The following is a 26,623-nucleotide window of genomic DNA, read 5'->3' on the forward strand; positions in this document are numbered from 1 at the left end:
ACACCTGACCTGCTGCCCAAGGGAAAATAACCTTTAATGTCTTGCTCTTGCCACATTTACTTAGAGTTAAAACGCACCCAAAAGCGTACTACTCCTAACAGCCATATTTATTTGTCTGCAAATGAAGTAAATACTGGTGCAACACTGTTGAGCGCACTGTTCTCAGTCACCAATCAAAATATCTGCACTTATACCCCTAACACCCAGTATTATGTCGACGAAACACAAACTCGTCAAGCACTGAAGGCTATTCGCTGGAAATTACAACTGTTAAAATTAGCACAGCTGTAGTGAAATATTTCTCTCCATGAAATTTTTAAACCGGTAACAGGAAGTACTAAACAGCGGTCATGCATGACAGAAGGAGGCAGAAGAGGGAAAGAAGAACAGGAGGAAGAACTCATATACCAATCAGTTATATTAACTATGAAAGTGCTAGAAAAATAGATGCGAAATATAGAGTGAGTCGAGATCAGCCATTTGTGCTTGGAAAGCATTCTATGCTTAATCAAGCACATAATACATGTTGGGATAGGGAATTTGAGCGAACACTCGTTTAGTGGAACTAATATTCTTACTAACCCCCGCAAGTAATTCCCAAAAAAGCTATAAAGATAAGGCGAAATATTGACAAGCAAACCTACCCAAGGGATACACTTCGATTTTGATCGCCTTTGAATATGTCGTAGTGAAGAGCAAAATAAGAGACATATTTCTTTACATATGCCCATATCTCCATTCAGGGGGTGAAACATTCCCTTGAAAAAAACTGATTTTAATATTTCTGTATGAATACCATTCAAACGGTTACAGATACTAAAAAAACTTAAAATGAAATTTCTATGGTTTTTTATGTGCATTGCAACGGTGCATCCACATGCGCTAAAAAAAAGTCACATTTTTTAATCCCATCTCCCTCACTGTTATTTTTTTCTCATTCGACATTTGACTAATAGCAAAACTTATAGAATCGCTAATACCAAATTCAATTATATATAATTAAGTGGTGTTCCAAAGATGCATTTATCAAAAATAGGCTAGTAATATCTTTATATTGCTGCACACTTGTGAAATATGTGTTGGCTTCAATGCCAGTTATCATGTTACGTTGTTTAATAAGTCTTTCCCACATAAATATTTTCTAAATATATATTCTACATATTTTGTTTTACGTATTCCTTTAATTTTGAGAAATATGAAATATATTTTACTGCGTTTGTGTTTTCTTTTTACATTTGGCGTAGTTTTTGTGTTTTCTGGTTGTAACCTTTTCAGGTTTAATTGCGTAACATTTAGAATTATTTGTAAATTATTGTTGTAACATTACTCTAAATTTGTACAATAATGACGAAGTGCAGAATTATTCAAGTCAAAAAATTCTGAATGCACTTTCATTTTGCCCACCAAGCACAACCACATGCCTCTTTGGAATACCATTCCATCGCATATGATTGAATTTGGTATTAATGATGATATACGTTATACTGTTAGTCAAATGTCGGAATGGAAAAGAAAATAGTCAGTGGGAGGGGATTTCGAAAAAAAGACTTTTCGACGGATCTTGCTGCACCGTTGTAATGTACATTAAAACCCACAGAACATTTATTTGAATTTTTTTTGTATCTGTTACCGTTTCAACGGCATTTATTCAGAAATATTAAACTCAGTTTTTTTCAAGGGGGCCTTGCACCCCCTTTATGACCGTAAGGCCATGTATAAAAAATACGTGGCTATTATTTCGCTCTACATTTCAACATATTCATAGGCAATCAAAAGCGAAGTGTATCCCTTGGGTAGGTTTCCTTGTGAATGTGACTGATACACAAAGACGAAACAACACCCCAAATGAAGGAATAAAACGCCCAAACAGTAGGAAATACAGTAATATCATTAAACTTACGTTAATTGAAGTACATAGCGAAGGCCAAGGCATTCACATTCAGCATAAAAGACTGAGTAATATATCCCTGGAGTCCATTAACGATGACAACCCCAAAGAAATCATAGACTAACTACGACATCTGACAGCATCAGCCACCACAGAGAATACAGCTCACACGACCGAATTAACATTAGTCATATTGGAGTTTCAAGAAAGACGCATTATTGAATGATAATAATGATAATAATAATAATAACAGGAACGGTGGTCGGGGAATCCAACAGCCCAATGTGCAAAACAACTCCTCAAAAATGTATCATAATATATACTTTGGATGACTTACGGCAGGCCGATTTTATGGGTGTGAGAGCAAATTCACGATCGAATAAAGGGTTCAAATATATTGTAATGATCACAGACACGTAACCAAAATTCGTCTGGACCCTTCCTATGAAGGCACAGGTGCACGATGTGCAAACCGACCATGGGGACGAATTTCACAATAAGCATTTCAAGTCGCTAACGGAGAGAAACGGAATAGACCACCACTCGGCTTCCCCCCACATTAAATATTGCGGAGCATCTTAACAGAACCATGAAAACCCGTATGTCGATGCAATTTAATCTTCACGGTTCATACACTCCTAGAATTTCCCCCTCAAATTATTCTCCTGACGATTGCATAACAACAAGCAGCATGCACGTTACTGCATCAGTTGAGGATTAAACATTAAAAGAAAGATCGTCAGTATTAAGTGTTAATTACCTGCCGTCAACAGATGTAAGCAAAGGGGAGTGGAGTGCTGAATTCATCGGTGTGGAAACATACAACGGCATTCCAAATTTCACACAAGCAGTCAATGAACTGCATCTTGGATGTGGTGAAGTTTTGGAAATGTCCCTTGGCCCTTACGATATTGACGATCTAAATGCGATTATTCGATCCTCTGTAACAGGCTTTGAGCAATGTATAACTGTTAATAAGTTGAAATATAGATAAAAAGGTGGAAGAGGACGTAGGTGAAGATGAGAAGGGAGTTATGACACTATGTGAAAAATTTGACAGAGCACTGAAAGACCTCAGTCAAAACAAGGCTCCGGGATCAGAAAACATAAATACTGATAGCCTTGGGAGAGCCCCATACAAAACTCCTCCATCTGGTGAGCAGGATGTATGAGACAGGCGAAATATCCTCAAACGTCAAGAAGAATATAATAATTCCAATTACTAGGAAAGCAGGAGCTGACAGGTGTGAAAATTACCGAACTATCAGTTTAATAAGTCACGGTTGCAAAATTCTAACACTAATCCCTTACAGAAGAATGGACAAACTTGTAGAAGCTGACCTCGGGGAAGTTCAGTTTGGGTTCAGGAGAAACGTAGGAACACGCGAGGCAATACTGATCCTACGACTTCTCGCTGAAGACAGGTTAACGGAAGCCAGACCAACGTTTATAGCGTTTGTACACTTAGAGAAAGCGTTTGACAACTTTGACTGAATACTCTCTTTCAAAATTCTAAAGGTGGCAGGGGTAAAATACAGGGAGCGAAGGGCTATTTATAATTTGTGCAGAAACCGGATGGTAGTTATAAGAGTTGAGGGACATGAAGTGAAAGCAGTCGTTGAGAAGGGAATGAGACAAGATTGTATTCAGTCTGTACATTAAGCAAGCAGTAAAGGAAACAAAAGAAAAATTTGGCGTATGAACTAAAGTCCAAGGAGAAGAAATAAAAACGTTGAGGTTTGTCGATGACATTGTAATTCTGTCAGAAACAGCAAAGGCTTGGAAGAGCAGTTGAACGGAATGGACAGTGTCTTGAAAAGAGGGTATAAGATGAACATCAACAAACGCAAAACAAGGATAATGGGATGTAGTCTAACTAAATTAGGTGATACTGACGGTATTAGATTAGAAAACGAGACGCTTAAAATAGTAGATGAGTTTTGCTATTTGGGAAACAAAATAAATAATGACGATCGAAGTAGGGAGAATATAAAATGTAGACTGGCAATGAGAAGCAAAGCTTTTCTGAAGAAGGAAATTTTTTAACATCGAGTATAGATTTAAGTGTCAGGAAGTTGTTTCTGAAAGTATTTGTATGAAATGTAGCCATGTATGGAAGTGAAACATGGACGATAAACAGTTAAGCCAAGAAGAGAGGAGAAGCTTTTGAGATGTGGTGCTACAGAAGAATGCTCAAGATTAGATGGGTAGGTCACGTAACTAATGAGACTATTAAAGACTGTAATACGAACATCAAAGCAAATAAGATGTCAGATAACAAAATAAAGACACTATGGGATATAGTGAAGGAGGAGACCGATAAAACCAGACACGAAGAGGGACAAATAGCACCAATGATACATTGGTGACAGATGTGTATAGTGTTGCAGAACTTTTCAACAAACACTTTATAACTGTTACTGAAAAGATGGGGTTGTCAGGTTCTGTAGATGCTGCTATGGAATACCTCGGACCAGACATTTCAAGTAACTTCCATAATATGAATTTGACCCTCACTACCCCAGCAGAAATAATGTCCCTTATAAAATCTTTAAAATCAAAAACATCTAGTGGGTATGATGAAATATCAACAAAGTTAATTAAAGAATGTGATTCTGAATTTAGTAACATATTAAGCTATCTGTGTATCCAGTCGTTTATCAGTGGAATATTTCCTGAATGGTTGAAATATACGGAAGTTAAGCCAATGTTTATGAAGAGAGATAAAGAAATAGCATCAAATTTCCGTCCAATTTCACTTTTGCCAGCATTCTCAAAAATTTTAGAAAAAGTAATGTACAATCGGCTTTATAACCACCTTATCTCAAATAATATACTGTCAAAGTCGCGGTTCGGATTTGTAAAGGGTTCTAATACTGAGAAGGCTCTCTACACATACAGTGAAACTGTGCTTCATTCATTAGACAAAAAACTGCAGGCAACTCGTATATTTTGTGATCTGTCAAAGGCATTTGACTGTGTAAATCACAATATCCTTTTAAGTAAATTAGAATATTATGGAGTAACAGGAAATGCTGAAAAATGGTTCAAACCTTATATCTCTGGCAGGAAACAAAGGGTGTTATTAGGAAAGAGAGATGTATTAAGCTATCAGGCATCATCCAACTGGGAACTAATTACATGTGGGATCCCACAAGGTTCCATTTTGGGCCTCTTACTTTTTCTTGTGTATATCAATGACCTTTCATCAGTAACATTATCAGATGCCAAGTTCGTTTCGCTTGCCGATGATACAAACATTGCAATAAATTGCAAATCAAGTGTAGTCTTAGAGAGATCGGCTAGTAAAATATTTGTGGACATTAATCACTGGTTCTTAGCCAATTCTTTGTCACTAAACTTTGAAAAAACACACTACATGCAGTTTAGAAGTTGTAAGGGGTGTCCTACGAGTATATGCCTAGCATACGATGACAAGCAGATAGAAGAAGCGGACAGTGTTAAATTCTTGGGATTACAGCTTGATAATAAATTCAGCTGGGAGGAGCACGCCAAGAACTGCTGAAACTTCTTAGCAAATCTCTATTTGCAATGCGAATTGTGTCAGACATAGGCGATATAAAGATGAAAAAGCTGGCATACTATGCTTACTTTCATTCCATAATGTCATATGGGATTATTTTTTGGGGTAATTCATCAAGCAGAGCTAAAGTTTTCTGGGCACAAAAACGTGCAGTAAGATTTATATGTGGTGTGAACTCAAGAAAATCCTGCAGAAGCCTGTTTAGGGAACTAGGGATACTAACTACTGCTTCCCAATACATTTATTCCTTAATGGAATTGGTCATTAAAAATATATCACTTTTTCAAACCAACAGCTCAATTCTTGGAATCAATACTAGAAATAAGAACAATCTTCACAAGGATATAAAGTCACTTACTCTTGTACAAAAAGTGTGCATTATTCAGGAACACACATTTTCAATAACTTGCCAGCAGCCATAAAAAGCTTAATAACCAATGAAATTCAGTTTAAGAGAAGCCTAAAGGATTTATTGGTGGCCAACTCCTTCTGCTCTGTTGATGAATTTATCAGTAGGACCAACCGATTTGTAACTTCTGCACCATTTCAGTGCAGTAATGTGTTCACTGTAAATAAGTATTGTAGTAGTTCTATTACATGTTTATTACTTTATAAATAAATAAAAACCTTTTTTGTTTTAAATTCAGTGCATTAGTGTTTGTAAAGTGATCCTTTCATATAGTGCTCATTAAAAAAATGACGATCATTCCACTTGGGACCTGTGGAAGGTACATTAAACTATTTGTTTCAGTTGTAAATATTTGGCATGTATTATTGTTTTTCTGACATGTTCCACATCCTGGAGGACCTTCTCACTATTGATCAATTGGAGTGAAAGTAAATCTAATCTAAGCTAATCTAAGGTACTGATTAAAACCGGGGAGAAAAAAAATTTATGGCCCATCCTGAGTAGAAGAAGGGATCGGTTGGTAGAACACATTCTGAGGCATCAAGGGATCACCAATTTAGAACTGGAGGGGACTGGCGTGCGGTGGGGGGGGGGGGGGGCTGGAAATCATAGAGCGAAACAAAGAGATGAATACACTAAGCAGATTCAGAAGAATGTAGGTTGCAGTAGTTAGCTGGAGATGAAGAGACTAGCACAGGAAAAGTGACTTGGACAGCTGTACTAAACCACTATTCGGACTGAAGACCACAACAATAATAGTCACTCAGTGACTGAACAGATCACTTGTCGCCCAACTTTTTTTTGCTCAAGCGCCAATACTGCCACTGAGGAGGCACCTCTGGCTGCATATGTACCGATCTTATTATTAATAGTTGGTAACCTACATAAATTAGTATGTTACGAGCCCCCAGTAGATTAGCTATAGTAAGACAGCAATATATTGGCCCTTGGCCCCCAAATACTGATCATTAAAAATCGGCACCATTCGAAACACTTTGTGTCCATTGTTCTTTTTTTCAGATTGCTGTCAGCCTCTGCGACCCGAAGTAGTGACACTGAAATTGCCTGACGAAGTATTGTTGTGTTGTCTGTGTGAGCAGATGATTAATTAATGACAGTAATTGTACCATATTTAACACGTTCACGCCGGCGGTGATAAATGTTGTTCACCCCGTGCGGCGGCGCGCATATTCTTTCTTCACTTCATCTGGCGGCATTGCTTTTCATGTTGCTCGTCGTGGGGCAGCGGCTGTATTCAAACGCCCTAGGTTACAAATTTAACACGTTGACCTTTACTAAAATAACAAGAAATTATGCCATATCTCATTTGTTCAGGAAGTTCTCTGTACTTACTGTTCATTGTGCCTGGCTGATAGGTAATATATTATACGTTATTGTTTTTCTGGTAGCATAATTTGGAGGAAATTAAGCTAACTCCCGCTCAGTTTCATTTGCCGTTCGTGGAGAAAGGGCGACACAGCTATAGACTACAAATGGACATACAACACTTTCAAAGTAAAGGATTCTGTATGAGTCTGTGCTTCATTGTGTGAGTGTACTGGTGTTCAAAACTATTAATGGAAAAGTTGCCAGAGATAATGAACGGATATTTTGACGCGATTTCAAACCCAAGTGTATTTACTGTGTTAGCAGTTACTTATTTTATTACATTCATACCGGTTCATATGGAGCAATTAAGTTACTTTTTTTTACCTCCATCAGGCTCCTCTTCAATAATCTATTCGCTTTCCTTTTGGTAGCTATACAAAACTCGTGACGTTTGTTCACCATAACTATCAGTTGCGTCAAATACTTAAATGCATAAATTCATCAATATTGCACTATTTGGCACATTTTTATGATTGTCGATGTAATTTATATTACTATTTGGCTACGAAGTCTTTTGCGATGTATTTCTTGAATAAAAATCTCTCGGTGTACATGCCGCACCAATTCAGGATAAAACTCCAAGCTTTCGACCACTACCTCCATGGTCGTTGTCAGGGCTAAAACTGACTGTTGTGAACTATTTTTTTTTCTTTATTGTATTTCAATTCCCCATCGGGGCGGGCTGGCAGCAGCATATGCACTGCTCTTCAGCCGAAAGACATAGAACAAACAATAAAAGACATTTAAAAATAACAAAGGAGAGAATATGGGGAACATAGATATAAAAAAGGGGGAACATCATGGAAGGCAATAAAAAAAAAAACGGGATGACTGTAAAATGGAGATAAGAAACTGTTTAAAAGTAGCACACACAAAAAGCCACACACGGCAACAATTAAAAGAACACAAGGCACAGTATGACTGGAGCATAAAAGGTATCGATGGATGGCATAGCACATAACAAACACTGACGGCGAACCTCAAGGCAGTTCACAATTAAAATCACACCTTTTGATGGACAGGAGAAACAGCACTAAACACAGCACCGATGTGGCACACTGATGATGATCAAAACGGAGGATCTGCCAGGCGCAAGGAGATGAGGGAGACCGGAAGAAGGGAGGGAGGGGAATCCGCTCTGGGAGAAGGAGGGAAGACGAAAAAGGGGGCCCTGGGGAGGAGGGGGGGGGGAACAAGGCCAGGTTATAGTTGGAAGGAAGGGTAGATGTCACGGCGAAGTTCGTCATCCGGGAGGGGGAGGCGCTGGAAATTGCCCTGATGAGGGTGTGGAGGTGGAGAGAGGGAGGGATACAGCGATAGAGGCACGGCAACAGGCAGGGGGTGGAGGAGAAGGAGGAAACCAGAGGATGGGGGGGATCAAGCCTGCGGACAATGTAAAGGATGCAGAGATGTTGGAGGAACAGGCGGAGGTGGGAGAAGGGGATCAGCTCATACAGGAGCCATGTGGGGGAAGGAAGGCGGATACGGAAGGCAAGGCGGAGCGCATGGCGTTCAAGGATTTGGAGGGCCTTGTAAAAGCGGGTGGGGGTGGAGATCCAGGCAACGCTGGCATAACAGAGCATAGGATGGATGAGGGATTTGTAGGTGTGGAGGATGGTAGAAGGATGCAATCCCCATATCCGGCCAGACAGGAGTTTCAGAAGGCAGAGGCGGGAATGGGCTTTCTGCTGGACGGTCTGGAGGTGACGGGTTCAGGTGAGGTGTTGGTCGAGGGTAAGGCCAAGGTATTTCAGGGTGGGGGTGAGCTGGATGGGACGACCATAAAGGGTGAGGTAGAAATCATGGAGGCGAAAGGAGCGAGTGGTGCGGCCTATGATGATTGCCTGGGTTTTGGAGGGGTTGAGACGGAGGAACCACTGGTGACACCAAGTGGTGAACTGGTTAAGGTGGGTTTGGAGGGTACGTTGAGACCATTGAAGGGTAGGATAGAGAGCCAGGAAGGCGGTGTCATCAACATACTGGAGAAGGTGGACTGGTGGGGGTGGCTTGGGCATATCAGCCGAATACAAGAGATAAAGGAGAGGGGGGATGACAGAACCCTGGGGGACGCCAGCCGTGGGATAAAAGATACGGGAGTTGATGTTGTGGAGGGTGACATAGGAAGGACGGTGCGAGAGGAAGGAAGCGACCAGACGGACAAAATTGATAGGCAGGGCGTAGGTTTGGAGTTTAAAGAGGAGACCGGGGTGCCATACACGGTCATAGGCATTTTGGAGGTCAATAGAAACAAAAATGGCGGATCGACGGGAGTTGAGCTGGAGGGACAGAAGATGAACGACGTTGAGGAGTTGGTCTTCAGCAGAGAAGGAGGGTCGGAAGCCACACTGGGTAAGGGGGAGGAGGTGGTGTTGAGCAAGGTGCTGATGGATACGGTGGGAGAGGATGGATTCAAAGACCTTACTGAAGACGGACGGCCGGCCGCGGCGGCCGTGCGGTTCTAGGCGCTACAGTCCGGAGCTGCGGGACTGCTACGGTCGCAGGTTCGAATCCTGCCTCGGGCATGGATGTGTGTGATGTCCTTAGGTTAGTTAGGTTTAAGTAGTTCTAAGTTCTAGGGGACTCATGACCTCAGATGTTAAGTCCCATAGTGCTCAGAGCCATTTGAACCATTTGAAGACGGAGGTGATGCAGATGGGACGATAGGAAGAGGCGGCGGAAGGGGGTTTTTGGGTTTGAGGTATAAGAGGGCGCGGGAGGTCTTCCACAGGTCAGGGTAGACGCCAGTAGAGAGGATGACATTATAGAGACGGGCGAGGACAGTCAGGAAGGAATAGGGGCTTTCTCGAAGGTGACGGTGTCGTGACCTAGCGAGGCTCCCACTTTTATATGCAAAGGACGGCTTCTGATTGGCTGGAATACGTCGTAGCAACAGCGATATGGCGCGTAGTGAAGTGGTGACCTCTGCTTCTACAGACGTAGTTTCTATCCCGCGTTGCTTGCAGCGCCATCCCTTGAATCAGGAGGTAAAGTGCGGGAAGTTTTTCTCTGCGATTTTTCTTTATCCAGTGCACTCTTCCAAGTGTTGCTAAGTGCGTAGCCGTTGTCTCTGTTAAAGTTATTATCGCTAAGTCTAATTTCGACTGCTTCCCGGATCACAGAGTCCCAGTAATTCGATGCGTGGGCTATTACTCTGGTTTCTTCAAATAAAATCTTATGCTTGTTAAGCATGCTATGTTCAGCCACCGCTGATTTTTCCAAATACCTGTATTTCAGGTGGCGCTGGTGCTCGATGCAGCGGTCGGCAATGGTTCTTACAGACTGGCCCACGTAATTCTTTCCGCATTCGCAAGGAATAGCATAAATTCCCTGCACTCTTAAGCCGAGACTACCTTTGACTGGTCTCAACATTTCCTTAATTTTCCTAGGTGGTCGGAAAACTGGTTTTATTCCTTACCTCTTTAGGACTCTGCCCACCTTGCTTGTTGTAGCACCGCAAAAAGGAAACCGCGCTATGTGTTGGTCCTCTTCTTGTATATGGCCGGCATCGTGTCTTACTTTCTTGGACAATACTGATTTAATTTCACCTGCAGAATAACCATTCCTCTTGAAAACAGTCGTCAAATGGTTAATCTCGGGACCGAGGTGGTCCTTGTCGGAAATTGTCCTGGCTCTGTGTACTAAAGTATTCAGCATAGCTCTCTTCTGAGACGGATGATGGAAGCAGTGGCTATGCAGATATAAGTTGTATGGGTTGGCTTCCTGTACACAGAATGGCCCAGTCGTCCAAATCTAAAAAAGGTAACTTCCCTTCCTTCTCTACCTCCAATGTAAATTTTATGTTTGAATGTACACTATTTAAATGTTCGACGAACTGCTGCAGCGTGTCACTGCCGTGCGGCCAGATTAAAAAGTATCGTCGACGTATCTGTAGAAGCATGATGGGCGGAGGTGAGCACTGCTCAACGCTCGTTCTTCAAAATCGTCCATGAAAAAATTCGCTATTGCTGGTGACAGTGGTGAACCCATGGCTGTTCCATCCGTCATTTCATAACAATTTCCACTGTATAAAAAGTAAGTGGTCGTCAAGGTATGCGGGAACAACTTCAAAATTTTTGAGGAAAAATGAGCAGCCAACAGTTGCAATGTGTCATCCACAGGTACTTTGGTGAACAGAGAAACCACGTTGAGGCTGACCATGGCATCACTTGGGCCTATCTTCATCTGTTTTATGATATCAACAAACATTTTTGAATTCTTAATATGATGTGGGCAGTGACCAATTACAGGCGCCAACAATTTAATTAAGTGTTTTGCAAGCCTGTACGTAGGAGAGCCAATAGCGCTAACAATCGGTCTCAACGGGACGTTCTCCTTATGAACCTTTGGCAGACCGTACAGTCTTGGTGGCCTAGGTGCTCTCGGCCGTAAGTTCTTCACCAGTTCGTCGGAGAGGCCAGAGTTTTTTAGTAGTTCCTTTGTCTTCCTGCTGAGCGCCGATGTGCGATCCCGTTTGAGAATCCGGTATTTGCAGTCCTCCAGTAACAAACCAACTTTCTTGTGGTAATCTGTAGCATTGAGGATTACCGTGGCGTTCCCCTTGTCAGCAGGTAGAACAACTAGATCTTCATCCTTCTGCAACAATTTCAGTCCTTGTCTCTCCTCTCTGCTGATGTTTGACTTAGGCGGCTTGGATGTCGCTAAAACCCGGCTAGTAGCAAGCCTTACGTCATCCGCTGCTTCTTGAGGAAGATGACGAACTGCTTTTTCCACTCCACTCATAATCTCAACCACCGGTAACTTACGTGGAAACGATTCAAATGGCTATGAGCACTATAGGACTTAACATCTTCGGTCATCAGTCCCCTAGAACTTCTACATCTACATCTACATTACTACTCTGCAATTCACATTTAAGTGCTTGGCAGAGCGTTCGTCGAACCACAATCATACTATCTCTCTACCATTCCACTCCCGAACAGCGCGCGGGAAAAACGAACACCTAAACCTTTCTGTTCGAGCTCTGATTTCTCTTATTTTATTTTGATGATCATTCCTACCTATGTAGGTTGGGCTCAACAAAATATTTTCGCATTCGGAAGAGAAAGTTGGTGACTGAAATTTCGTAAATAGATCTCGCCGCGACGAAAAACGTCTTTGCTGTAATGACTTCTACCCCAATTCGCGTATCATATCTGCCACACTCTCTCCACTACTACGTGATAAAATAAGGATCCCACACCGCGCAGCAATATTCTAACAGAGGACGAACGAGTGTAGTGTAAGCTGTCTCTTTAGTGGACTTGTTGCATTTTCTAAGTGTCCTGCCAATGAAACGCAACCTTTGGCTCGCCTTCCCCACATTATCTATGTGGTCTTTCTAACTGAAGTTGTTCGTAATTTTAACACCCAGGTACTTAGTTGAATTGACAGCCTTGAGAATTGTACTATTTATCGAGTAATCGAATTCCAACGGATTTCTTTTGGAACTCATGTGGATTACTTCACACTTTTCGTTATTTAGCGTCAACTGCCACCTGCCACACCATACAGCAATCTTTTCTAAATCGTTTTGCAACTGATACTGGTCTTCGGATGACCTTACTAGACGGTAAATTACAGCATCATCTGCGAGCAACCTAAGAGAACTGCTCAGATTGTCACCCAGGTCATTTATATAGATCAGGAACAGCAGAGGTCCTAGGACGCTTCCCTGGGGAACACCTGATATCACTTCAGTTTTACTCGATGATTTGCCGTCTGTTACTACGAACTGCGACCTTCTTGACAGGAAATCACGAATCCAGTCGCACAACTGAGACGATACCCCACAGGCCCGCAGCTTGATTAGAAGTCGCTTGTGAGGAACGGTGTCAAAAGCTTTCCGGAAATCTAGAAATATGGAATCAACTTGAGATCCCCTGTCGATAGCGGCCATTACTTCGTGCGAATAACAAGAACGATGTTTTCTGAAACCATGCTGATTACGTATCAATAGATCGTTCCCTTCGAAGTGATTCATAATGTTTGAATACAGTATATGCTCCAAGACCCTACTGCAAACCGACGTCAATGATATAGGTCTGTAGTTAGATGGATTACTCCTACTACCCTTCTTAAACACTGGTGCGACCTGCGCAATTTTCCAATCTGTAGGTACAGATCTATCGGTGAGCGAGCGGTAGTATATGAGTGCTAAGTAGGGAGCTATTGTATCAGCGTAATATGAAAGGGACCTAACCGGTATACAATCTGGACCTGAAGACTTGTCCGTATCAAGCGATTTGAGTTGCTTCGCAACCCCAAAGGTACCTACTTCTAAGAAACTCATGCTAGCAGCTGTTCGTGTTTCAAATTCTGGAATATTCCATTCATCTTCCCTGGTGAAGGAATTTCGGAAAACTGCGTTCAATAACTCCGCTTTAGCGACACAGTCGTCGGTAAAAGTACCATCGGCACTGCGCAGAGAAGGTATTGACTGCGTCTTGTCGCTTGTGTACTTTACATACGACCAGAATTTCTTCGGATTTTCTACCAAATTTCGAGACAATGTTTCGTTGTGGAACCTATTAAAGGCATCTCGCATTGAAGTCCGTGCCAAATTTTGCGCGTCTGTAAATTTTAGGCAATCTTCGGGATTTTGCGTTCTTCTGAACTTCGCATGCTTTTTCCGTTGCCTCTGCAACAGAGTTCGGACCTGTTTTGTGTACCACGGGGGATCGGTTCCATCTCTTACCAATTAATGAGGTATGAATGTCTCAATTGCTGTTGCTACTATATCTTTGAATTTGAGCCTCATCTCGTCTACATTTGCATAGTCGGTTCGGAAGGAATGGAGATTGTCTCTTAGGAAGGCTTCTAGTGACACTTTATCCGCTTTTTTAAATAAAATTATTTTGCGTTTGTTTCTCGTGGATTTGGAAGAAACGGTATTGAGCCTAGCTACAACGACCTTGTGATCACTAATCCCAGTATCAGTCATGATGCCCTCGATCAGCTCTGGATTGTTTGTGGCTAAGAGGTCAAGTGTGTTTTCGCAACCATTTACAATTCGCGTGGGTTCGTGGACTAACTGCTCGAAATAATTTTCGGAGAAAGCATTTAGGACAATCTCGGAAGATGTTTTCTGCCTACCACCGGTTTTGAACATTTATTTTTGCCAACATACCGAGGGAAGGTTGAAGTCTACACCAACTACAACCGTATGAGTGGGGTATTTATTTGTTACGAGACTCAAATTTTCTCTGAACTGTTCCGCAACTATATCATTGGAGTCTGGGGGTCGGTAGAAGGAGCCAATTAATAACTTAGTTCGGCTGTTAAGTATAACCTCCATCCATACCAATTCGCACGGAGAATCTACTTCGACTTCACTACAAGATAAACCACTACTGACAGACACAAACACTCCACCACCAATTCTGCCTACTCTATCTTTCATGAACACCGTCTGAGACTTCGTAAAAATTTCTGCAGAACTTATTTCAGGCTTTAGCCAGCTTTCTGTACCTATAACGATTTCAGTTTCTGTGCTTTCTATTAGCGCTTGAAGCTCAGGGACGTTCCCAGCACAACTACAACAATTTATAACTGCAATTCCGACTGTTCCTTGATCCAAGCACGTCCTGTATTTGCCATGCACCCTTTGAGATTGCAGCCCACCCCGTACTTTCCCGAGGCCTTCTAACCTAAAAAACCGCCCTGTCCACGCCACACAGCCTCCGCTACCCGTGTAGCCGCCAGCTGAGTGTAGTGAACTCCTGACCTATTCAGCGGAACCCGAAACCCCACCACCCTATGGCGCAAGTCAAGGAATCTGCAGCCAACACGGTCGCAAAACCGTCTGAGCCTCTGATTCAGACCCTCCACCCGGCTCTGCACCAAAGGTCCGCAGTCGGTTCTGTCAACGATGCTGCAGATCGTGAGCTCGGCCTTCATCTCGTAAGCAAGACCGGCAGCCTTCACCAAATCAGATAGCCGCTGGAATCCAGAGAGAATTTCCTCAGATCCAAAGCGACACACGTCATTAGTGCCGACATGTGCCACCACCTGCAGCTGGCTGCACCCTGTGCTCTTCATGGCATCCGGAAGGACCCTTTCCACATCAGGAATGACTCCACCCGGAATGCACACGGAGTGCACACTGGATTTCTTCCCCTCCTTAGCCGCCATATCCCTAAGGGGCCCCATTACGCGCCTAACATTGGAGCTCCCAACTACCAATAAGCCCACCCTCTGTGATTGCCCGGGCCTTGAAGACTGAGAATCATCCTCTGAAACAGGGCAGGCAGCTGCATCCGGCTCAGCCCGAGACAGTGCCTGAAACTTGTTTGTCAGACGAACCGGGGAGGATTTCTGATCAGCCTCCGGGGACGTCTCTCGCTGCCTGCCACGCCTTGGAACGACCTCCCAGTCAACCACAGGCGAGGGCTCAGCCCCACTGCGGGCAGCAACTGGGGCAACCACAGCGGCAGACCGGTCTGGGGACAGACGGGACGAGGTTGATATCCCCGTGCTACCCAAGTCCGGCTCCCCACAGTGGTAGAACTACTTAAACCTAACTAACCTAAAGACATCACACACATCCGTGCCCGAGGCAGGATTCGAACCTGCGACCGTAGCAGTCCCGCGGTTCCGGACTGCAGCGCCTAGAACCGGACGGCCACCGCGGTCGGCACTTACGTGGAGCTGGGGCAATGTTCAATCCTTTACCGAGAGCCGAGATGGTAGCTTCATCAATTTCCTTGTCAGAGAAGTTCATAACAGTGCGGTGAATGCCGTTGGACCCAGTAGTTCCTTAATCACGGTTAAGCCGCCCAAATTTATCGACCTGTTTCGCCGTAGTCCTGCTTAAATTGGCTCGTTGGTGTGCCGCAAAAGTCATATCCACCAATTCCCAGTCCAATGGTGAGAGGACTCCGGCCAGAAATAAATGACAACTAAATAACAGGCGAGCGTTCATGGTTCTTACAGACTGGCCCACGTAATTCTTGCCGCATTCGCAAGGAATAGTATAAATTCCCGGCACTCTTAAGCCGAGACTATCTTTGACTGGTCTCAACATTTCCTTAATTTTCCTAGGTGGTCGGAAAACTGGTTTTATTCCTTGCCTCTTTAGGACTCTGCCTATCTTGCTTGTTGTAGCACCGCAAAACAGTGATGAATTTATTGATTTTATTATCTGACGTCATCCCTTTTACATCTCCTAGTACGATGTAAATGCTTTATGAGCCTGGTATTCCTTGAAACGAAACTAGTTGTTTGGTAAAGAATATCGAAGGGCAGGTTTGGGCGATAAAACATTACGTTTTTCAAACTGTGGTGAGTGTTCGATTCGCGTCTGTTTTGGCTACGATTATATATTAACTATGTTTTTCATAGAATCCTATACGCTATTCTATTTCCTTATTCATTTGGTAGTCATATTGCAGTTTATATTACTCCTGTTGCAACCAAACCTGAGGTGCTTGCGGGAATTACTGATTCGTTTCACCACATCTAGTACAATCTTTCCATGCTCGACTCAGTTAAATAGTCACTGAGTATATAATGATACTCGTGGAAGGCAGCACAATTGTTTAATATGTTTTTCTTAAAATGTAATGTAATTTGTGTATAATTGTCATTTATTGATCCATGAAGTTCTGAGAATGCAACCAGACCACTTCTTCTGCTCTTGTTTTATTATATATGTTTTGATCGTTATCAGAATGAAATTTCACTCAGAAGCAGAATATGCACTGATTTAAACTTCTTGGCAGATAAAGACTGGATGCCAGGACTGCACAGAGGTGAGGATGGATCAGATAAGTCTTTTGTAGATGTAGAACGTGCTGGGAAGACGTAATTACTATGTACGATCTGTTAGCATGTTTATTAACTTTTGCCTGTTGAGGTCAGAAGGGGTCGGAGGCCGAAGTACAGGCTCTGCTTGACCTAAGCATCTTGGACAGTGAGCAGCAACATGCGCCGGTTCCCCATTACGCATATAACAGTAGTCGTCGAAGGTTTCTTTGTTCAAGAGGCAACAGTGAGATTGTAGAGTGGAATCTCTGAACGCAAATGTTTCGATCTTATTAATTAGTAACCAACATTAATTCGTATGTTACGAGACCCCGATGGACTAGCTGTAGTAAGGACGCAATAAGTTCGACGTTGGCCCCCAAGTACCGATCGTTAAAAATCGGCACCTTTCGGAACACTTCTTGGCGGCTGTTGTCTGTGCCTGCGGATTATTAATTGATTAATAACAGCAACTGCAGTTACGTTTAAATTCATTATTCAGTAGGAGATACAATCACAAATGTTTACTAACTGTTTTCAGTGTCATTTTTCTTCTGTTTAGTGTGTTATATTACAACAGCCTTAACTACATTTCATATTCATTCCTAGAAATATGTATCACGTTTAAAGGTCACCGTCTCTACACACCACCCTCATGAATCCATGTTACTTCCGTCTGAAATTCATACCACAGCAGCCGATCGGTACAAGGCACACACGCCCATGAGTTGTCAGCAGTGGAAGACAAACAAGAGAACCTTCTCCTTATCAATCTCCCTCGCTCTGCAACAACAAATCTACCTGCTCTTGCACGCAGTTTCGTTCCTTAGGTGACCGGCCAACTTTTCGCACGCCTATTGTAACTGCTCCAACATTCATTCGACAACAGAAAGAAGTGAAAGCCAACGAATCTGCGCCGAATGTAGTGTTTTATGTCCTTGAACTTAGTTTTAATAATTATGTACATCTCTTTCAAGTTCCCCACAACGACCAGAAAGTGCCTTGCCTCTATCACTAACATACAAGTAAATTTAATGACAAATGCATTTCGTTAATGTGATTCCAGGAAGAAACTATTTTTAGTCGACTGGATACTGCACAGTGCTTCCCCGACGTAGCATTTACGCCATTTGAGCCAAAATCAGTGACAACTTCTAATGGAATAGTAAGTTCTACTAACGCATGAGTGAATTTCTCATTCAAGCTAGCCCCAGTGCACCCAATTATAGGCACTGTTATTATTTCAGTCAAATTGAAGAATATACTCAATATTTGGCCTTCCATTCTGTCATGATAGTACACAACAATGCAAGCGGAACTGACTGAAGAAATATAGGTGCTTTCATCTGTCAAAACGAAGAATTTTCTCTTTGTGTCTTCTTTTTCTTTGGCGTAGAAACACCGCACTTCTCTTCATCACTTCTTGAAATTACACTCGCTTATAAAATTACACAAATTAACACAAAATGTTGGTGTTACATAAGACGTGCTACGTACCGAAGAGCGTTGGCCCAGCGGTTCTAGGCGCTTCAATCCGGAACCGAGAGACTGCTACGGTCGCAGGTTCGAATCCTGCCTCGGGCATGGATGTGTGTGATGTCCTTAGGTTAGTTAGCTTTAAGTTGTTCTAAGTTCTAGGGGACTGATGACCTCCGATGTTAAGTCCCATAGTGCTCAGAGCCATTTTGAACCGTACCGAAGAGCTGAGAATGATAGTTAAACAGCTCACAGTTGCCGGAGTAATGGGAAATCCATTGTTGGTTAAATATTTAAGCATTATGCCGAACTGTAGTAGGGGTAAGCTATAGGGAGAGACGGGTGATATACAATATGTACAACAACCAAGAGGGAATAATAAGAGTGGACGATCAAGAACGAAGTGCTCGTATTAAGAAGGGTGTAAGACAAGGCTGTAGTCTTTCGCCCCTACTCTTCAATCTGTACATCGAGGAAGCAATGATGGAAATAAAAGAAAGATTCAGGAGTGGAATTAAAATACAAGGTGAAAGGATATCAATGATACGATTCGCTGATGACATTGCTATCCTGAGTGAAAGTGAAGAAGAATTAAATGATCTGCTGAACGGAATGAACAGTCTAATGAGTACACAGTATGGTTTGAGAGTAAATCGGAGAAAGACGAAGGTAATGAGAAGTAGTAGAAATGAGAACAGCGAGAAACGTAACATCAGCATTGATGGTCACGAAGTCAATGAAGTTAAGGAATTCTGCTACCTAGGCAGTAAAATAACCAATGACGGACGGAGCAAGGAGGACATCAAAAGCAGACTCGCTATGGCAAAAAAGGCATTTCTGGCCAAGAGAAGTCTACTAATATCAAATACCGGCCTTAATTTGAGGAAGAAATTTCTGGGGATGTACGTCTGGAGTACAGCATTGTATGGTAGTGAAACATGGACTGTGGGGAAACCGGACCAGAAGAGAATCGAAGCATTTGAGATGTGGTGCTATAGACGAATGTTGAAAACTAGGTGGACTGATAAGGTAAGGAATGAGGAGGTTCTACGCAGAATCGGAGGGGAAAGAAATATGTGGAAAACACTGATAAGGAGAAGGGACAGGATGATAGGACATCTGCTAAGACATGAGGGAATGACTTCCATGGTACTGGAGGGAGCTGTAGAAGGCCAAAACTGCAGAGGAAGACAGAGATTGGAATACGTCAAGTAAATAATTGAGGACGTAGGTTGCAAGTACTATTCTGAGATGAAGAGGTTAGCACAGGAAAGGAATTCGTGGCGAGCCGCATCAAACCAGTCAGTAGACTGATGACCAAAAAAAATGCCTAACTGTAATGAACACACAGTGCTCTAACAAACCTCAATGCACAACAAGATCCCTGCGGGGCGGGTGTAGCGGAAGACGCCCTTACACTGAAATAAATAATCTTAATTCTTTTTTGTGCACGTGCTTCGTAATCGGTTGATTTTTTTCGCAATCGTTTCTCGCTCAGAAAGTAGAAGTCGCACAATTATATTTTCGCATATAATGCTTCACTTAGGATCATATATCGCACAGGACTTGAAATTGTGGTATGCGTGTCATACACCTAATAACCTTGGTGTTGCTGTTTAACGACAACAATACCCTAGCACTAGTGGTCACGCGCCGTCTTGGTATTTGAAGTAGAGTCGTGTTGAGTTTCCGTATGCAGCAGTCGCGCACAGCCGCGTCGCGGATAATCAGTATCAAGAATTGGCAAAGTCGAATAAAAATTCTCTAGTAATTTAATTATTTGCAGAAAGGCGCGCGAGAATAATTACTTGATTTATGATTGAAACAATGTCGTTTTTGTGAATCAGTAATTGTCGGGGAGAAACCCACTGATAGCAGAACGTAAATGAAAAGCTTCCACGATCAGTGGTTACCTGTCTAATTAATGTGGAAACGCAAAGTAATCAAGGCTTTTCAGTGTAAATGGCGCGTGGGGTATCCGCGCGGCTTCCCCCGTCGGAGGTTCGAGTCCTTCCTCGGGAATGAGTATGTGTGTTGTCCCTAGCGTAAGTTAGTTTGTAAGTTAGATTAAGTGGTGTGTGAGCCTATGGACCGATGACCTCAGCAGTTTGGTCCCATAGGAACTTACCACAATCCAAATTTCAGTGTAAATGTGAAACAAACAACACTGTTAAATGAGAATGGATGAGCGTAGACATTGTTAGCGAAATGTTTACTACATGCCTGCTATTTTCCTGAGGGATTCCGTTACCAGCCTGACTTCCAATCACTAGCATATTCACCGTTCTGCAATTGTCCCGACTGGGTATGAAAATCGGCCACTCGCCCAACAGGAGAGGCGTACCGTGCTGGCTCAGAAGTGCTATCAACAGTGGACAGCACCACGAACTGTTGCCAAGACATAAGGACTCAGCCATGTGGCAAGTTCCCACTGTCGCCTTCCGCCCAGAGACACGCGAACCCACCACTGTCCGCCACTCACTCTCGAGTGAAGCCAGACACTATGTTACGTTAATTTTGTGCTGGGAGTAGGCGGCGAAATCCACACACCAACGCGTTGGTATGGTCCCTTTGAGTAGCTATAAAAGGTCTGCACTAAGAAGTGATAGAGAATATACTGGTGACTATTTTGACAACGTTCTGCAAATCGTCACATTCGGCACGACTGCAGTACTGCGCAGAAACCACTGCCGCGCAAAGAAAAAGGCATGATTTACCTTTACCGGCCTAACACCCAAACAAACCCAAGTCACTTAGTCTTTGATAAAGCTACAGTATCTCCCGTCAGATTCGGCAATACTAAATCAACGTAGTAGAACAGTCACAGATAATTACTTCTAGGAATGCATGAGAAGTCTGTAACGAATAAAAAGTCTGTATCCTGGATTCGAAGAGGGGCAAAGGTAATGGCACCAGAGAGGTAACTCAGACGTTGCGACTGATTATGGTAGCAAGATTTATAGGTACATAAGGAAAAACCCCAACAAGCTATGGCAAAAATTTAAAACCAATAATAATAATTATTAGCGCTCCCGCTGTAAGCGCTGGTAAAGATATATTTTGCTACGCCGGAAGGCGGGTAACAAATGATAAAAAATTCCATAATTTTTTTTTTTAATAGAGAGACTCTGTCTTTAGTTCTCGAGTGGAGAAGACGTATTTTTGTAAGATGTGTGTGGTAGCCATTTGCGTTGTCTGAATAAAATTATTATTTGTGCAAAACCACGGAAGTTTTCCTTTCTTCCGCGCATCATCTCAATGTCAGCGGCCTGCACCGGAAGAAGAAGCCCGATCAAGAACTAATGTTAAACAACGGTCAAGAGAATACTCATGGCGGAAGAAGACGAATATAACCAAGGACACAAGAAGTAAGTTCACGACACGATTGGCTCACAATTTATGAAATTTGTGGATTAAAAGAAAAGTCAATTTATTCCCTGCAGAAAACCATAAAATAAATCAAGTATGCCCAAGATATCCAAAGACTTGGAAAAATCAAGACCTATCGTTGGATTTGTCGACCAAGAAAAATCGTTCGAGAATGTAAATTGGTACAGGGTGAACGAAATTATCAGAAAAATAGATGTAAGCTGCAGGAAAGACGGGGTGTATACAACAATAAGAACGGAAGACGAGAACGAATTGCACAGATTAGAGATGGTATAGAACTATTCACTCTATACAAGAAAGGGTGTAGCACTGTTCACTCTATATACCGAAGAAGTAACGATTGAAAAAAAGAAAGGGTTCGAGTCTAGGATTCAAATTCAGGAGGGGAGGTATTAGTGACAAGATTCGCTGATGTCATTGTTATCCTCAGTGAAAGTGAAGAAGAATTACAGGACTTGTTGAAAGGAATGGTCTACTGAGTACAGAATATTGACTGAGAGTTAACCTAAGAAGAAAGAATATAGTGAGAAGTAGGAAAAATGAAATTAGCGATGAGCTTAACAGCAAAACACGTTACCGTACTCCGCTGCCGCTACCTTGGAAGAAAAATAACACACCGCCAAGAAGTGTGTTAGAAGTACGTATTGCAAGTGTGCAAGAAGCACATAAAAATTAGACTATCACAGATAAAGAAGGCACTCCTGGCCAAACGAAATCAGGCATAGGTCTTAATTTGAGGAATAAATTTCTGAGCACACCTTTATGTAGTAATGATTCATGGACTGTGAGAAAATCACAAAAAAAGAATAGAAGTTTTGGGATGTGATGCTATAGAAAGATCTTAAAAATTAGGAGGGCTTATAAGATAAGGTATCAGGAGGTTACCCGCTGAATCGGCAGGGAGTGATCAGGGAATAACTTCCATAGTACTAGAGAGAGCTGTAGAGGGTAAAAAGAATAGGGGAAGATAGAGGGCAGAATACATACAAAAAGTATTGAGGACTTATGGTGGTGCTCTTTTGGGATAAAGAGGATTAGCACAAGAGAGGAATTCGGGGCGGGCCGCATCAAAGCAAAAGAAACGTCTTTGTCATTTCTCGACCGCTATCGCGTCATGCATAAAAGTTATATACAAGGGGCGATCAAAAGGTTGATGTTCAAAGGCCGTACAGTCCAGATTCCGTATTCCAATCAAGCAAACTCGCCGAGACCATTGACAGAAACATCCCACCAGGTTGAAGATACCCGTTTAGTAAAACACCGTTTCCCGCTGCGTGAAGGAGTCCTTAACTACCAGCTGCACATCCTCCTCCGACAGGAATCGTCGACTATTCAAGGGATTTTTTCCAGGGACCGAAGGCGTGACAATCGCATGGGAAGAGGTCAGGACTATAGGGCGGGTGCTCGAGTATGTCCCACTTGATTTGACGTTACTTCTGCGTCACGACATTTGCTATATGGGGCGTCATGTGTCGAATTGCGGTCAGCAAGGAACTTAACAAACCATTACAGAACGATAGGTTTCGACAGACATGTTGCCCCACACACGTTCTTCATTCTCCGATGGATGTCTACCGGTATTTGTCCTTCAACACTCAAGAAAAAAATAACACCACGTTGGTCCTGTCTCGACGCATTTGGTAACAACGTCGCCATAGTTCACGTTTTCGCATTTACCGCACGCACGTCGTAAAGACACGAATGCCACACTGATTCCTTGTTTACATGTCGATGCTCATATACCCGCATCGGAGTCGCGCTGTGTTACATCTACGCTGCAGCAACGCCCTCAGACAGAAACTTTTTGATCGCTCCTCATAGCGTTCGATTCTTATTCATTACTGAAGTTATGTGAAAGATTACAAACTTCCTTAACTTTTTGATCGCTCCTCATAGCGTTCGATTCTTATTCATTACTGAAGTTATGTGAAAGATTACAAACTTCCTTAACCTCCATGTTATTATTGTTGATTATTTATACAATATATATGGTATGTTTCGTAATACACATCCATGATCAGATGTATCTGGGAAATCAAAAACATCTATACCTATTCAGTGAAATACGTCCATTAATAGATAGCCGATAAGAACTAGTATCCAATTATACCACTTTACCACGTCGATAAAATCATGTAAACTTATGTGGAAACTTTTTTATTTACAACAAATACGCAATCCAGACTGAGCGGCAAAATGCGAAGGTTGAGATCCGTTTGTTGCACCATGTGAGGCACGTTTCGGTGAGCTTCGGTTTTCGCTGCTCCACTCCAGTCAGGTTGGTTATCAAGCGGGAAATACATCAAAAACAAAATATTTCATAATAATTTAAAGGCGGTTTTATCTTCGTGGTAAAGTGATGTGGCACGATACCGGCGGTTATCTCCTCTTTCTCCATAGCCAAATGTTTTTAAATCGATAGGGATGTGACTGGTTTTCCTGGTATACGTGGTGTCTCCCCTAAGAGTCGTCAGGCGCATTTTCTCTGGTGTTTCAGCAGATATTTGCAATTTTGTTTTTGCAAGTGTAGCCGGAGGCAGCCCAAACAAATAGGACCTACAGCTCATCAAGTCTTTCATGTGACTCGCAGTGCTGTCGGGAAGCGTCGGTTTGTTTCGCGTTACAAACAAAATTATTTTTAAAGCGGAACTTTACGTGCCCATTCGATTGAGCGGTCCCAAATTAGGCTAAAGCAATATTTGTTTATCGACATGTATTAGCAGGGACAGTAAAACACGAAGTACAACCAGTATTCCATCAGCGACTGAGCAGCGCTTCTGCGTGGCGGTAACAGTCAGCACGGGCCTTGCCTCTACTAACGCTGCTGGAGTACCTCATGTTCTTCGTGTTTTATTGTCCCTGATAATATATGTCGATAAGACGAACATGTCGGAATAGGAGTAGGTATTAAAATCCATGGAGAAGAAATAAAAACTTTAAGGTTTGCCGATGACACTGTAACTCTGTCAGAGACAGCAAAGCACTTGGAAGAGCAGTTGAACGGAATGGACAGTGCCTTGAAAGGAGGATGTAAGATGAACATCAACAAAAGCAAAACGAGGGTAATGGAATGTAGTCGAATTAAATCGGGTGATGCCGAGGGTATTAGATTAGGAAATGAGACACTTAAACTGGTAAAGGAGATTTGCTATTTGGGGAGCAAAATAACTGATGATGGTCGAAGTAGAGAGGATATAAAATGTAGACTGGCAATGGCAAGGAAAGCGTTTCTGAAGAAGGGAAATTTGTTAACATTGAGTATAGATTTAGATGTCAGGAAGTTGTTTCTGAAAGTATTTGTATGGAGCGTAGCCATGTATGGAAGTGAAACATGGACAATAAATAGTTTAGACAAGAAGAGAATAGAAGCTTTCTAAATGTGGTGCTACAGAAGAATGCTGAAGATTAGATGGGTAGATCACATAACTAATGAGGAGGTATTGAATAGAATTGGGGAGAAGAGGAGTTTGTGGCACAACTTGACTAGAAGAAGGGATCGGTTGGTAGGACATGTTCTGAGGCATCAAGGGATCACCAATTTAGAATTGGAGGGCAGCGTGGAGGGTAAAAATCGTAGAGGGAGACCAAGAGATGAATACACAAAGCATATTCAGAAGGATGTAGGTTGCAGTAGGTACTGGGAGATGAAGAAGGATAGATTAGCACAGGGCCGACCAGAAATTCTGCACGCGTGCGGTGCTCCTGCACATGTGCAACTTCCGGGTCGCAGCGCGCACGCCGCAACCGTCAGCATTTCATGTAGTGCATGTTTCTACGCACAGATGTCGCTTTATCCACTTGCTGGGATACTTTGTACCGGCACATTCTAGTGCTCTTTCCACAGCTTGCAAGCCAACCATGGGAAGGTATTTAGCGTATTAAACATTTAAAATACTGTCACAGTCTATTCATTGAGACGCCTACTTTTATGTTAACAGTTTAACCCAGTAAGACAAATAACACAGTTAACAACCGTGGGGGTTTATTTAGGTAGCTTGACTGACGGCACGTAAATACGCGTAATGTCTTTGATCTAGTATTTAAGAAAGAGAGCACTTAGCGACTTCCAGCGAACCTTATTCATGACTTCAAATAACATTGAACTAATGCAAGGTTTCCTTTAACTAATTCTCGGTGTCCTCAAATACACCCACACAATTTCTGTCTCAATGACCTCCGAACAGAATGATAACCGCAAACCTCTCGATGATCACCTGTTATTTGGATACCATTATTGCTATATCTTTCATCAGTTCCGTCTGAAATGTACCACATAAACAGGGAAGTGGAGCCGCCGCCGCCGCTCATTTAGGACACATGTCTAATAACAGATGTCGCTGTCGCACACGTGCGCACATGTGCAGCACTTCTGCACGTCTGCACACTGTGCAGCGTTTGGCAAGCCCTGGATTAGCATGAAGAGCTGCATCAAACCAGTCTCAGAACTGAAGACCACTAAATCGAATGAGGACGTAAAATTCCTCTTTAAAAATCATTTTGCTTGTAACGGGAAACAAACCAACGCTTTCCGTCAGTTCTGGGTGTAGCCTGAAAGACTTGATGGGTTGTACTCGTTGGATGACTCCAGCTACGCATTGCAAAAACAAAACTGGATATATATGCGGAAAGACCAGAGAATACGCCCCTGACAAGTCTTAGGAGAGACACCCTATACTTGATGATGGAAGGTATGTTCCTAAATCTATCATTTATGCTGCATGAACAACGTAAAACAATGAGGTGCAGCCTAAGGGAGTCTCTAATCTATGACAAAATCACATACACT

This window comes from Schistocerca piceifrons, chromosome 3 (genome assembly GCF_021461385.2).
Source record: "Schistocerca piceifrons isolate TAMUIC-IGC-003096 chromosome 3, iqSchPice1.1, whole genome shotgun sequence".
Lineage (NCBI taxonomy): Eukaryota > Metazoa > Arthropoda > Insecta > Orthoptera > Acrididae > Schistocerca > Schistocerca piceifrons.